General features: G+C 44.9%; 2 long non-coding RNA genes across 2 annotated transcripts in view; one reads left to right on the top strand and one right to left on the bottom strand.

The window, feature by feature from the left end:
• Nucleotides 1–7,512: 7,512 nt before the first annotated feature.
• On the bottom strand, nt 7,513–9,142 carry LOC128835622 (uncharacterized). Its single transcript, XR_008444679.1, has 2 exons — nt 9,053–9,142; nt 7,513–8,108 (listed from the first exon to the last, which is right to left on the bottom strand). It is a non-coding gene; the product is annotated as an uncharacterized LOC128835622 (long non-coding RNA).
• A 1,472-nt stretch (nt 9,143–10,614) lies between these two features.
• LOC128835620 (uncharacterized) overlaps nt 10,615–14,060 on the top strand; it is a 60,895-nt gene continuing 57,449 nt past the window's right edge. Inside the window, exons 1-2 of the long non-coding RNA XR_008444678.1 lie at nt 10,615–10,680; nt 12,613–12,781. This is a non-coding gene — a long non-coding RNA (uncharacterized LOC128835620). The remainder of the gene's footprint in view (nt 10,681–12,612; nt 12,782–14,060) is intronic.

Below are 14,060 nucleotides of genomic sequence, written 5' to 3'. Positions count from 1 at the left end.
CAGATTGTTGATCTAGTACCAGTGGGAGTGTTAGTACTGCCAACAGATTTGGCAGGGAGGTGTGGGGGAGGGGTGAGTTTTTTTACACGACTGATTCGTCCCATCCTAACCCTACAGGTTAGACAAATATGATTTTATGGTGACGATAGTGTCACTTAATCCTCTCATGGAAATGGACAGCAAATAGAGTTGAGACCTACACACACAGACACAGACACACATCCCTAATTAGTGAAACAGCCACACAAATAATCAGTAAACTCATGGGGGATTTCAATCTTGGGGACATATTCTAGAAGTTGTACACTATAATTAATAAAACATCCTATGAATTTCCAAAAAATTATAGATAATTTTCTAACACAAAAAGTATTACACCTCACTCAGGGTAATTCTAATATTAGATTATATACACGTGTGTGTATATATGTTGGATTAAAAGTAATAATTAATACATTAATTATTTTTGGGAAAATATGATCCAGTACAGACGGATTTGGCTTGTATTATTGGAAAGAAATATGTCTCTCAGCCTGCTGAGTTTGTGCTAAGTGAAGCAGGCCTGTTAGTTTGCAAGGTCTGTGCTAATTGTAGAAAAACATTCAGAGACAAAGGGTTTGTCCAAAAAGTGATAAGATAACATGTTACAAGTGTTTTTTTCTGAATTCAGGAACAAGATTTGTTGTTCCTCCACTTTTACATTCCTATCTTGCTTATTTTCTTTTCATGTGTGACAAGTAGCATGGATAGATTCATTGGAGTCTGTCATGCCCCACTGATTTGAGAATAATTATGTTAAGTGAAATAGGGTGTGATTGTAAATGTATGTTTGAATGAGTAATAAAAGGTTGAAGTGCCAGCCTAATAAATAATAACTACCCAGGAACATTCGGCCGAAGAATGTGCAGGATGGAGATAACTGAATGACCGCGTAGGGCAAACCGGAATCCACCCCCAACTACCCCAAGGACAGAGGGGCCGAAGAACAAGATAACAACAAGCTGTCACTGCTGTGCCATCTGCATGATGGACTATCATTTTAAACGTGAGAACAGTGATTGATTATCACTTCAAATGTGAAAACAGCATGACGAAGCAAACCCTATGGATTTGAATGAGGATGAATTCCTATAAAGACAGACTCTAAAAACTGAGAACTTAGAGTCTGGTTCTGCAACCACCCTCCAGGAGCATTGGATGCGCATCTGAAAAGACTCGGCTCCATCCTCGTGTCCAGACCACCTGGCCAGTGACTTAGCACGAGCAACTTTAAGGCAGGTAACTATAACAACAACCTTGCAGAATTTTGTGTGTGTGTGTGAATGAATATGTGAGTGAGTAGAATGTTATAGCTATAACTGATTCTTTCTGTATTCAGAATAAACACGGCATATTGCCTTATCTCCTGAATAAGATCCTGCTGGTTTTCATTTTATTTATTTTATATATATATATATATATATATCTCACACACATACACACACACACAAAGTACCAGTTTCACAAAAATGAAAATATTATTAGAATTAATGTTCTCAGAATCAGTTTTACAAGACAGTGTGAATGGTAATAGGGAATTGTTCCAGAACTCTTTACTAGATGTCCCCCAAAAAACTGCAATTCTGCAATCACAAAAGGTTTCTTCAGTTTAAAAAAGAAAGTGGGTTAAGAATGGAAATGAAATCTGAAATAACTAATTAATTTTTATGTATAACAAATAGAAAAATGGAGAAAGTTGGTAGCAATGACTTTGAATTGCAGAGAATCCATAAGGGAAATTAAAGGTAGTGAAAAAACGTATGGTCAGTAGAGGAAGGATTATATAGAAGGAATTTTTTTAATATATCAGGAGCAAAATAAATCCAGACAATGACATAGATCCATTCAAAGATAGGGATGATAAAGTTGTCAATAATAATGCAGAAAAGGGGGACGTGTTCAATAAATATTTCTATCCTACATTTGGGAAGAACCTGGATGATGTATTCACATTTTATAGTGATAATGAAATGCTTTATATTCCAACGGGAAGTAGGCACAATGTTTAACAGTGACTATTACATTTAAACATTTTAAAATATGCAGGAACAGAACGGTTACACCATAAGTTTTTAAAAAAAACTGGCAGAGGAACAATCTGAAACATTGATGTTAATAGTTAACAAATCAGAGGATAGCAGGGAACTTTGAGAGGACTGGAAAAAAACAAATATATCAATAAATGGGATGACCCATATAATTATAGGCTGAGGAGTGTGATATTGATCCTCGGCAAAAAAAGGATGGCAGAATAATTAATACCATGGAGCAGTGTCATGGAAAATAGGTCTCTAACAAATTTCGATTTTTTTAAATGAAATTATATGTTTGGCTGATAAAGGTAACTAAATATAAGGGACTTTGATTTCTGTAAGACATTTACATTTAGTACCTCACAATATTAAAAATTAATACTATGCAAAAATCAATGCAGCATATGCTAAATGGTATAAAAACTTGCTGATAGATCTCAAAACTTAACTGGTAAATGAGGAATCACCAAATGGGGTGTTTCTAGTGACATCCTGTAGGGATATGTTCTTGGCTCAAGACTATTAAATATCTTCATCAACAAACTAAAAGAAAATAGATATGATTGCTGGTAAAGTTTGCAGATGACAAAAAAAATTGTAGAAGGGTGAATAATGATAAGGACAGTTTCTACAGAGTGACCTGCATCACTTGTTAAGCTAGGCTCATTTGAACAACATGAATTTTAATATAGTCAAATGCAGGGTCATATATCTAGGAACCAAAAATGTAGGTCACACTTACAGGGTACACTATTTTGGAAGCAGTAATGCTTACAACGATTTAGGCATCATGGTTGATAACCAACCGAACATGAGCTTCTAGTGTAAAGTGAAGGCAAAGAGCAAATACAATCCTTGGATGTAAAAGCAGGAAAACACTGAATAGAGAGATGGTTTATTACCAATGGATAAGGCTAGCGAAACCATTACTGTATATTGTGTCCAACTCTGGTGTCCAGAGTTTTAAAAGGAAATAGATAAACTGGAATAGAACAAGAATGATTTGAGGTGTAGAAAACCTGCCTTACAGTGAAAGACTAAACAAAATCTATTTAGTTTGTTAAAGAAAAAGATTAAATAATGGCTACAAGTTACCTATATGGGGAGATATCCAATTGCGTGCTAGATCAGAGAGCTGTCAACTTAGACTAAACAAGATGCAATGACTGGAAACTGAAGCTAGACCAGTTCAGACTAGAAATTAGGTACTGTACACATTTTTAACAGTGATGGTAGTTAAGAATTTGAACAGTTTACCAAGGGATGTGGTGGATTCTCTGCCACTTAGTTCTAAAAAATCCTCTAGCTCACCCAGAAATTATGGGCATGATACAGGAATCAGTGACATTGATTCCTGTACATTGGTGTTACACCGGCCAGACTAGACTATACACTTCCTCTTCTGCCTTAAAATCTATGAGTAAGGGAAACTAACTGCATAGTGTCTGTTGTCTATACAGAGGATTTTCAGTAATCTTTCCACTGTTGGGCTAGCTGCATTAGCGCAGCTCTAGAGCTAGACCAACAGTAGGAGAATTTCTGGAAATCAGTGTAGATATGTGGAGAGAGAGAGAGCACTCGCGCTTGGAGCTCCAGACCTGGTGCAAGACCTGAGGCCTGAATCAGTCAGACCATGTATTAAAGCAGATGCTTACAAGTTCACGGTCTGGAACATAAACTTGGCAAAGTTGCTGCTACACACTGTTAAGAAGTTCTAGGCACTAGATGTATTTACATAAATACATTTCAGAAAGCTAGTACAGAAACACCCCAATCTAATTCAAGATAAGATGATGACAGAACAGTGAATAGGGATGTTTTGTCTGAGATATCAGGAATAAGGGGAGGTAACAAATAGAGGTCATGAAACACACAAGGCGGAACATAAGTTGTTTATCTCAGTCTATAAATGTCAGGGTACCTCACCTTAATCCTTTGTGCGGCCGAGGGAACAGCAGAGAGTCCCACTGCTGACTAAGCTGCTCCTTGCCACGAGACACTCATGTTAATGTACTTGTGCAAGTCATAAGGACTGTGTCTTGAGGGCAAGTGCCTTTGTCACAGAACCGTGCCTGTAGTCTCTCTCTCTCTCCAAACAACATCAAGGTCTGCTGAATTAGCAGGCTGTACTCTCTGCTAGTGCTGATAACACTGGAGCTCCAAGGACAGAAGCACTGAGCAGCTGTAACAGCTTAGCAGCCTTGACAGCATGCCACAGTGACAAACAATCTTCAGCACCTAACTACAAACAAGAAGGTTACTCACCTTGTGCAGTAATTGAGATTCTTTGAGAGATGTATGCCTGTGGGTACTCCACTTCAGGTGTCAGTGCGACCCAGTGCTGATCAGAGATTTTCTGTAGCAGTGTCTGGTCAGAGTGCGCAATAACAGGCTCGGGGTGCCTCATCTAGCACGTGTAAACCCCGATGACCCCTTCAGTTCCTTCTCTACCATGGAGTGTTCAGCTCATACTCCCAAGTAAAGGGGAGGAGGGTGGGTAGTGGAGCACCCACAGGAACACACCTCTTGAAGAACCTGTTACTGCACAAGGTGAGTAACCTTCTCTTCAAGAGCTGTCCCTGCGGTTGCGCCACTTCAGGTGAATAGCAGTGCCCTCATAAAGATGGAAGGGACTTCGGAGTGGAGTTTGTTACTGAGGCTAGTACAGTGAGGCCTAGTCTAGTGTCTAAGCTTGAGCTGAGAGTAATTGCATAGTGGTTTGTGAATGTGTGTTCAGAGGCCCACGTGACCGCCCTGCAGATGTCTAGGATAGGCACATTGTGTAGGAATGCTATGGAGGTAGATAAAGCTCTTGTCGAGTGGGTTCTGATGCCTGGAGGGGCTTCAGTGTTGTGTAGTAAACAGCACATATGGATACGGCTGGATGTCCATTTAGATAATCTTTGTGTAGATGTGGCAGAGCCCTTCAATCATTCTGTTGTTGATACAAAAAGTCAAGGTGATTTTCAGAAGGGCTTCCTTCTGTCCAGATAAAATGCTAAGGCACAATATCCATCCAATGTGTGTAGAACCGCCTCTAGAGTGTTAAGGTATGTCTACACTATGAAATTAGGTAGAATTTATAGAAGTCGTTTTTTATAAATCATTTTTATACAGTCGATCGTGTGTCCCCACACAAAATGCTCTAAGTGCATTAAGTCGGCGGACTGTGTCCACAGTACTGAGGCTAGCGTAGACTTCCGGAGCGTTGGACTGGGGGTAGCTATCCCACAGTTCCCGCAGTCTCCGCCGCCCATTGGAATTCTGGGTTGAGATCCCAATGCCTGATGGGACAAAAACAGTGTTGTGGGTGATTCTGGGTACATGTCGCCAGGCTCCCCCCTCCATCCATGAAAGCAACAGCAGACAATCGTTTCGCGCCTTTTTTCCTGGGTTACCTGTGCAGACGCCATACCACGGCAAGCATGAAGCCCGCTCGCCTCATCGGCGCCATACATCTCCTGGGTGCTGGCAGATGTGGGACTGCATTGCTACACAGCAGCAGCTCATTGCCTTTTGGCAGCAGACGGTGCATTACTACTGGTAGCCATCGTCGTTGTATTCCTGGGTGCTCTTTTAGCCAATCTCGGTGAGGTCGGTCAGTGGTGCCTGGGCAGACATGGGAGTGACTCAGCCAGGTCATTCCCATCTTCTGCTGAGCACCCAGGAGATGATGATGGCTAGCCTAAAGATGAAAAAGATAGATGGAGTGGATCAAAACAAGAAATAGACCCGATTTGTTTTGTATTCATTTGCTTGCTCCCTCATTCTCTCCCTCCCTCCCTCCATGAAATCAGCGGCCTGCTAAACCCAGGGTTTTGAGTTCAATCCTTGAGGAGGCCATTCAGTGTGACAGTTGTTTGTGTTTCTCCTTGATGCAAAGCCACCCCCTTTGTTGACTTTAATTCCCTGTAAGCCATGTCGTCAGTCGCCCCCCCTCTCTCCGTCAGAGCAACGGCAGACAATCGGTTCGCGCCTTTTTTCAGCCCAGACACCATAGCACTGGGATCATAGAGCCTGCTGAGATCACCGCAGCAATTATGAGCACTATAAGCACCACGTGCATTATCCTGGAGTATATGCAGAACCAAAGCCTGCCAAAGCAAAACCAGGCGAGAAGGCGACGGCAGCGCGGTGACAAGAGTGAGGACAGACGTGAATATAGACGTCTCACAAAGTACGGGCCCCAGCAATGTGCAAATCATGGTGTTAATAGGGAAGGTTCATGCCGTGGAAGGCCAATTCTGGGCCCAGGAAACAAGCACAGACTGGTGGGACCGCATAGTGTTGCAGGTCTGGGACAATTCCCAGTGGCTGCGAAAATTTCACATGCGTGAGGGCACTTTCATGGAACTTTGTGACTTGCCTTCCCCTGCCCTGAAGCACCAGAATACCAAGATGAGAGCAGCCCTCACAGCTGAGAAGCGAGTGGCGATAGCCCCGTGGAAGCTTGCAACGCCAGACAGCTACCAGTCAGTCGGGAATCAATTTGGAGTGGGCAAATCTACTGTGGGGGGCTGCTGTGATCCAAGTAGCCAATGCAATCAAAGAACTGCTGATATCAAGGGTAGTGACTTTGGGAAATGTGCAGGTCATAGTGGATGGCTTTGCTGAAATGGGATTCCCTAACTGTGGTGAGGCGATAGACAGAACCCATATCCCTATCTTGGCACTGGAGCACCAAGGCAGCCAGAACATAAACCGCAAGAGGTACTTTTCAATGCTGCTGCAAGCACTGGTGGATTACGAGGGATGTTTCACCAACATCAACGTGGGATGGCTGGGAAAGGTACATGCGCTCACGTCTTCGGGAACTCTGGTCTGTTTCAAAAGCTGCAGGAAGGGACTTTCTTCCCGGACCAGAAAATAACTGTTGGGGATGTTGAAATGCCTATCGTTATCCTTGGGGACCCAGCCTACCCCTTAATGCCATGGCTCATGAAGCCATACACAGGCAGCCTAGACAGTAGTCAGGAGCTGTTCAGCTATAGGCTGAGCAAGTGCAGAATGGTGGTGGAATGTGCCTTTGGACGTTTAAAAGCGCGCTGGCGCAGTTTACTGACTCGGTTAGACCTCAGCGAAACCAATATTCCCATAGTTATTACTGCTTGCTGTGTGCTCCACAATATCTGTGAGAGTAAGGGGGAAATGTTTATGGCAGGGTGGGAGGTTGAGGCAAATCGCCTGACCGCTGATTACTCTTCTAACCACCCTGGTGTCTGGCTGTGCGCACTGGAGGGCGCGGTGCGCTTCAGAGAAGCTTTGAAAACCAGTTTCATGACTGGCCAGGCGACGGTGTGAAAGTTCTGTTTGTTTCTCCTTGATGATCCCCCCTCCCGCCCTCTTGGTTCACTCTACTTCCTTGTAAGTAGAGTGTAAGCTAACCACCTTCCCCTTCCCCTTCGATCACCGCTTGCAGAGGCAATAAAGTCATTGTTGCTTCACATTCATGCATTCTTTATTAATTCATCACACAACTAGGGGGATAACTGCCAAGGTAGCCCGAGAGGGGTGGGGGTGGAGGGAAGGACAAGGCCACACTGCACTTTAAAACTTATTGAAGGCCAGCCTTCTGTTGCTTGGGCAATCTTCTGGGGTGGAGTGGCTGGGTGGCCAGAGACCCCCCACACCGCATTCTTGGGCATCTGGGTGAAGAGGCTATGGAACTTGGGGAGGAGAGCTGTTGGTTACACAGGGCTGTAGTGGTGGTCTGTGCTCCTGCTGCCTTTCCTGCAGCTCAACCATACGCTGGAGCATATGAGTGATCTTCCAGCAGCCTGAGCATCGACTCTTGCCTTCTGTCAGCAAGCTGACGCCACCTATCATCTTCAGCTCGCCACTTACTCTCTTCCGCCCACCACCTTTCCTCGCGTTCATATTGTGCTTTCCTGCACTCTGACATTATCTGCCTCCATGCATTCTGCTGTGCTCTGTCAGTGTGGGAGGACAGCGGGAGCTCAGAGAACATTTCATCCCGAGTACATTTTTTTCACCTTCTAATTTTCATTAGCTTCGGTGAAGGAGAAACATTTGCAGCTGGTGGAGGAAAAGGGAGAGTGCTAGTTAAAAAGACACATTTTAGAGAACAATGGGTACAGCTTTCACGTTAAACCTTGCTGTTCACATTACATAGCACAACAGCTTTTGTTACAAGGTCGCATTTCGCCTCTTGTATTGAGAACCTGCCGGTTTGGTGTGAGAGATCACTCACGTAGTGCCAGGCAACAGAATTCGGCTTGCAGGCAGCCATGGTAAGCCACAGTCTTTTGGCTTCTTTAACCTTCATAACATGTGGGAATGGTTTCAAACAGCAACGCCCTCATTTCCCATACCAAGTAGCCATTGGGTCGGCCATTTAAAATGGGTTGGCAATTTAAAAGGAGGAGCTGCGGTTTGCGGGTTAGCGTGCAGCACAAACCCAAATAACCCCCCCCACACACACACACACACCCAATTCTCTGGTATGATCGCTACACCCCTCCCCCCACCGCGTGGCTAACAGCAGGGAACATTTCTGTTCAGCCGCAGCCAAATAGCCAAGCAGGAACGGGCACCTCTAAATGTCCCCTTAATAAAATCACCCCATTTCAACCAGGTGACCATGAATGAGATCACTCTCCTGAGGATAACAGAGAGAGATAACGAACGGATGTTGTTTAATGCCAGCAAAAACTGGGACCATACGCTGCCATGCTTTGTTATGCAATGATTCTAGACTACGTGCTACTGGCCTGGTGCGGTAAAGTGTCCTACCATGGCGGATGGAATAAGGCCACCCTCCCCAGAAACCTTTTGCAAAGGCTTTGGGAGTACATCCAGGAGAGCTTTCTGGAGATGTCCCTGGAGGATTTCCGCTCCATCCCCAGACACGTTAACAGATGTTTCCAGTAGCTGTACTGGCCCGTGACTGCCAGGGCAAATCAATCATTAAACATGCTTGCTTTTAAACCCTGTGTAATATTTACAAAAGGTACACTCACCAGAGGTCCTGACTCCGCCTTCAGGCTCTGGGTACACGCCTTGGGTTGGTTTGAGGGTTACTGGCTCCAGGTCCAGGGTGAAAAACAGATCCTGGCTGTTGGGGAAACCGGTTTCTCCGCTTCCTTGCTATAAGCTATCTTCCTCGTCCCCAAAACCCGCTTCCGTGCTTCTCCATTGACGGAGTCAAAGTACAGGGTTGGAGTAGTGGTGGCTGCAGCCCCTAGCATGGCATGCAGCTCATCATAGAAGCGGCATGTTCGGGGCTCTGACCCGGAGTGGCCGTTTGCCCCTCTGTTTTTTTGGTAGGCTTGCCTTAGCTCCTTAATTTTCACACGGCACTGCTTTGCGTCCCTGTTATAGCCTCTGTCCTTCATGCCATTGGAGACTTTTTCAAATGTTTTGGCATTTCGTTTACTGGAACGGAGTTCAGCTAACATGGATTCCTCTCCCCATACAGTGATGAGATCCTGTACCTCCCGTTCGGTCCATGCTGGAGCTCTTTTGCAATCCTGGGACTCCATCATGGTCACCTCTGCTGATGAGATCTGCATTCATCTGCACCTTGCGACGCTGGCCAAACAGGAAATGAGATTCAAAAGTTCGCGGGCCTTTTCCTGTCTACCTGGCCAGTGCATCTGAATTGAGAGCGCTGTCCAGAGCAGTCACAATGGAGCACTCTGGGATAGCTCCTGGAGTGCAATACCGTCGAATTGCGTCCACACTACCCCAAATTTGACCCGGCAAGGCCGATTTCAGTGCAAATCCCCTTGTCGGAGGTAGAATAAAGACATCGATTTAAAGAGCCCTTTAAGTCAAAAAAAAGGGCTTCGTTGTGTGGACGGGTCCAGGCTTAAATTGAAGTAACGCTGCTAAATTCGACCTAAAATCATAGTGTAGACCAGGCTTTAGTGTGTTGTTTTGGTTGAAATGTAGGTAAATGAATCGATTGGTTGAGGTGGAACGAAGATAATAATTTGGGCATAAATTTAGGATGTGTTCTAAGTGTCACTATCTTTGAATAAAATTGTGTATGGGGTGGTGAGCCATGAGAGCCCCTATCTTGCTGACTCTTTGTGCTGATGTAATGGTGACCAGGAACATCACTTTCCTAGATAAGAGATGCGCATGTGGCTAAGGGTTCAAATAGGGTTTTGGTTAGACTCCTGAGCATGAGATTTAAGTCCCATGCTGGTATGGGTTCTCAGATGTCCAGGTACATATTCTGTATGCCAGTTAGAAATCACTTAATCATGTGAGCGAATATTGAGGTCCCGTCTACCTGTTGAGGGAAGACTGGGATGGCAGCGAGATGAACTCTCCATAAATATTCCAGGATTAGAGGAAACAGTGCCTGGCTTGCAGATATTTGTTTGTTTGTTCTGGCACCAGAGGAAGAAGCTTTTCCATTTTTGGAGGTAAACAGTATGGGTATTTTGTTTCCTGCTGTTTAACAACACTTGTTTTACTTGTTCTGAGCAGGTTAGTTTGTCGTGGTGGAGCCATGAAGGAACCATGCCTTGAGGTGAAGTCTCTCCAGCTCCAGATGGAGGACTTGACCGTCGTCCTAAGAGAGAAGATTCCGTAGGCGAGGGAGAATGAATAGTGTGCAGATCGCCATGCATGTCAAGTAAGGGAATCAAGTCTGTGTGGGCGATGTCTGTACTGTATGCATCATTTTGGCCCTGTCAGTTCGTATTTTGTGCATTACTCTGGAGATTAGAGATTTCGGTGGGAATGCATATAGAAGAGGATGATGAGGAGAAAAGCGGCCCCTAGAGAGTGTGCTCTCAGTCCTGCTCGTGAGAAAAACTTTGGGCATTTTTTGTTTATTAAATGTCGCAAATAGGTCTATGTGTGGGGGTCCCCACATGTGAAATGTGTGTTTTATTATTTCGTCGTTCATTTACCATTTGTGCTTTTGGGAAAACGGTCTGCTTAATGTGTCCACCATTATGTTCAGTCGACCTGGGAGGTATGCTGCTGTAATAGTGATAGTGTTTTATGCACCAGTTCCATAGTTTTAAGGCCTCCATACAGAAGGAGTGGGAACGTGTTCCACCCTGTCAGTTTATACAGAACATACATGCAATGTTGTCCGTCAGGACCCTTATCATTTTGCCTCATATAATGAGGAGGAAAGTGTTGCAGACATGAATAATTCAAGCAGGTTGATGTGTTTCCATGGGGGCATCCACTTGCCTTGGACTGTATGTTGGTTTAGGTGAGCGCCCCATCTGATCAGTGAGGCATCTGTTGTGATTTGTATGGATGGTGGATCCTGTTGAAATGGGATGCTTGAGCAAATGTTTATTGGGTTTGTCCACCATCGTAGTGAATGTAGAACCTCTGGGGTCAGTGTGAGTCTTTTGTTTAAGCTGTTCTTTGGTGGAATATATACCGATCTTAGCCATCCTTGAAGGCTGGCAGCGCACGTGTAATCTGGCATGTTTTACAACGAAAGTGGTGGCCACCATCTGTCCCTAGAGTTGTAGGCAGGTGCGTGCAGACACCAATGGGCTGTCTGAGACCAAAGAATATGAGGGAGGTTATTGCTGTGAATCAGGGCATTGGCAGTGATGCTTTGGCCTCCACTGAGTCCAGGTTCACTCCTATGAAGTCCAATTGTTGTACTGGAGTTAGGGTAGATTTCTTTTCATTAATTTGTAGCCTTACGGACTGAAAGAGAGGTGGTTTATTGAGTAATGCGTCCTGTTTCTGGCAAGGTAGGGCCTTTGAGCAGGCAATAGTCTAAATATGGGAATGTCAACATCCCGTCTGCGCAAATGAGTGGCTACCACCGGTAGGGTTTTGGTAAAGATTTGTGGAGCAGTCTAGCGTACAAATGGCAATACTCCCTATTGGAAGTGATCTTGTTCCACTGTGAATCATAGGAATCCTCTGTGAGCAGAATGGATGGTAATGTGAAAATAAGCATCTTGTAGGTTGAGCACTGAGAACCAGTCCCCCTTTTCCAGCACAGGGATAATAGAGTTCAGTGTGATCATTTTGAATCTGTGAGTATGGACAAATTTGTTGAGATTTCTGAGATCTAGTATGGGTCTCCAACCTCCGTTTTTCTTTTGAGTCAGGAAATAATGGGAACAAAATCCCTTCCCTCTGTGTTGTGGTGGAACTTGGTCCACGGCCCCTAACTGTAGAAGGTGATGTACTTCTGGTCTCAATTGCTGCTCATGAGAGAAGGTCACTGAAGAGGGACAGGGAACGGGGCTGGGTAGGAGGAATGGAGGTAAAGGGGATGGTATAAGCCGTTCGAATGATCCCTAAAACCCAGTGGCCTGTGGTGATAAGAGGCCCACGTATGGTAAAATGGTTGAAACCGATGACCAAATATTTGGATTGTTTGTTCCACTGGCACTGATGATTGGCGGAGGTCAGTCAGAACCTCAACCACTGTTTCAAAATTATAATTTGCTTGGTGGTGCTTGGGATGTCACAACTTGAGATTGGTTAGGGCGACGTTTCTATGGTCTGGGCCTTTGTCTTTGATTGTCGTATGGTCTCTGCTGGCGTTGCAACATGCTGTCTGTTACTATTGTAGGGCTTGTATCTGCGTCTCCTGTTAGGAGCTGTAAAGATCCCTAGGGTCCTCAATGTGGCTCTAGAGTCCTTCATGGAATGGAGGAATTCATACATCTTAGTGGAGAAGACCTTGTCCCTGTCGAAGAGGAGGACCTCTACTTTGGTCAGGAGTTCGCTTGGGATACCAGGTGAGTGTAACCAGGATACTCTACAGATGATGATGGCTGTCGCTGTCATGCATGTTGCTGTGTCTGCCACATTGAGTGATGCCTGGAGCCCTGTTCTAGCAATAAGGAGAACATGAGATTGGTCCCTTGTTTCCTCTGGAATTTCCTGGACAAAACCATTCATTTTTGCATAATTGTCATGGTTGTAGTTAGCAAGTAATGCTGTGTAATCAGCCATGTGGAAATGGTCACAGAAGAGTAAACTTTTCACCTTCATCTCCTCCAATTCTGGTTTTGTGGTGTGGATTGAACTGAGGATGTTTGCCCTGTCAGTTGACTGCATCGACCACTAAGGAGTTAGGTTGTGGGTGGAAAAATAAAAAAAAGAAGTCCATGCCTTTATATGGCACATAGTATTTCCTGTCTGTACGTTTATTGGTTGGAGGGATGGCGGTAGGTGTTTGCCACAGTTTCTGCAGGCTGTCATTTATGGGCAAAGCTATTTTTATCATGGACGAAGTGTGTAGGATAGTGAGGAGTTGGTGTTGTGTCTCTGGTACCTCAAGAGGAATATTTTGGCTCTGTGCCACCCATCGGAATAACTCCTCAAAGTGTTTGAAGTAATCCATGGTGGTGGGAGGCGGGGGCATTACTGCCTCATCAGGGGAAGAGGTGGTGCGATCAGGGGATGTTTCATGTTCTGTGGTCTCATCCCTGTCTTCCTCCACCTCCTTGTTACCTCAGAGGGCTTGGGTACTGATGTCCTTGCAAAGCATATAGGTTTTCTGTGAGAAGTGGTAGGTTTGTGGAATTGAGACCTGTAGATGCTGCCCATGGGTACCATTGTGGCCATGGAATATGAAATGTCATGAGTGGGCACATCCAGGGGTTGGCGAGCAATGGGGGCAGGTCCCTGATGCTCTGTTCCCTGAGTCTATAATGAGATTCCTTACCTGCTGGGGAGGAGTGTCCAGATGAGAAAATTGCCTTCTTGTCATCCTCATCACTCCAAAAGGGTGGAGCAGTGGGAGATTCTAGTTGGTCCAGTACCGTCGGTAACAGCGAGCAGCCGGTGCCAAGCAGTGGAGATCTGGGAGCAGAGGATGCTTCTATATCAGATAAGTGCATAAAGGAGGATCAGTGCCATCAACTTGAAACTATTTACATATTTGACATAAAGTCACCAAACTGTTTTGTCCAGCAAAAAAGTTTGAGCCAAGATTTACAAAGTAGCCAGTGGCACCCCTCCCCCCCCCCCCCCGATAGCTGTTTTATTTAACGAGAGGCACAGAATGGCACT

Source organism: Malaclemys terrapin, chromosome 4 (genome assembly GCF_027887155.1).
Source record: "Malaclemys terrapin pileata isolate rMalTer1 chromosome 4, rMalTer1.hap1, whole genome shotgun sequence".
NCBI lineage: Eukaryota > Metazoa > Chordata > Testudines > Emydidae > Malaclemys > Malaclemys terrapin.
This window is presented reverse-complemented; position numbering and strand designations above follow the sequence as displayed.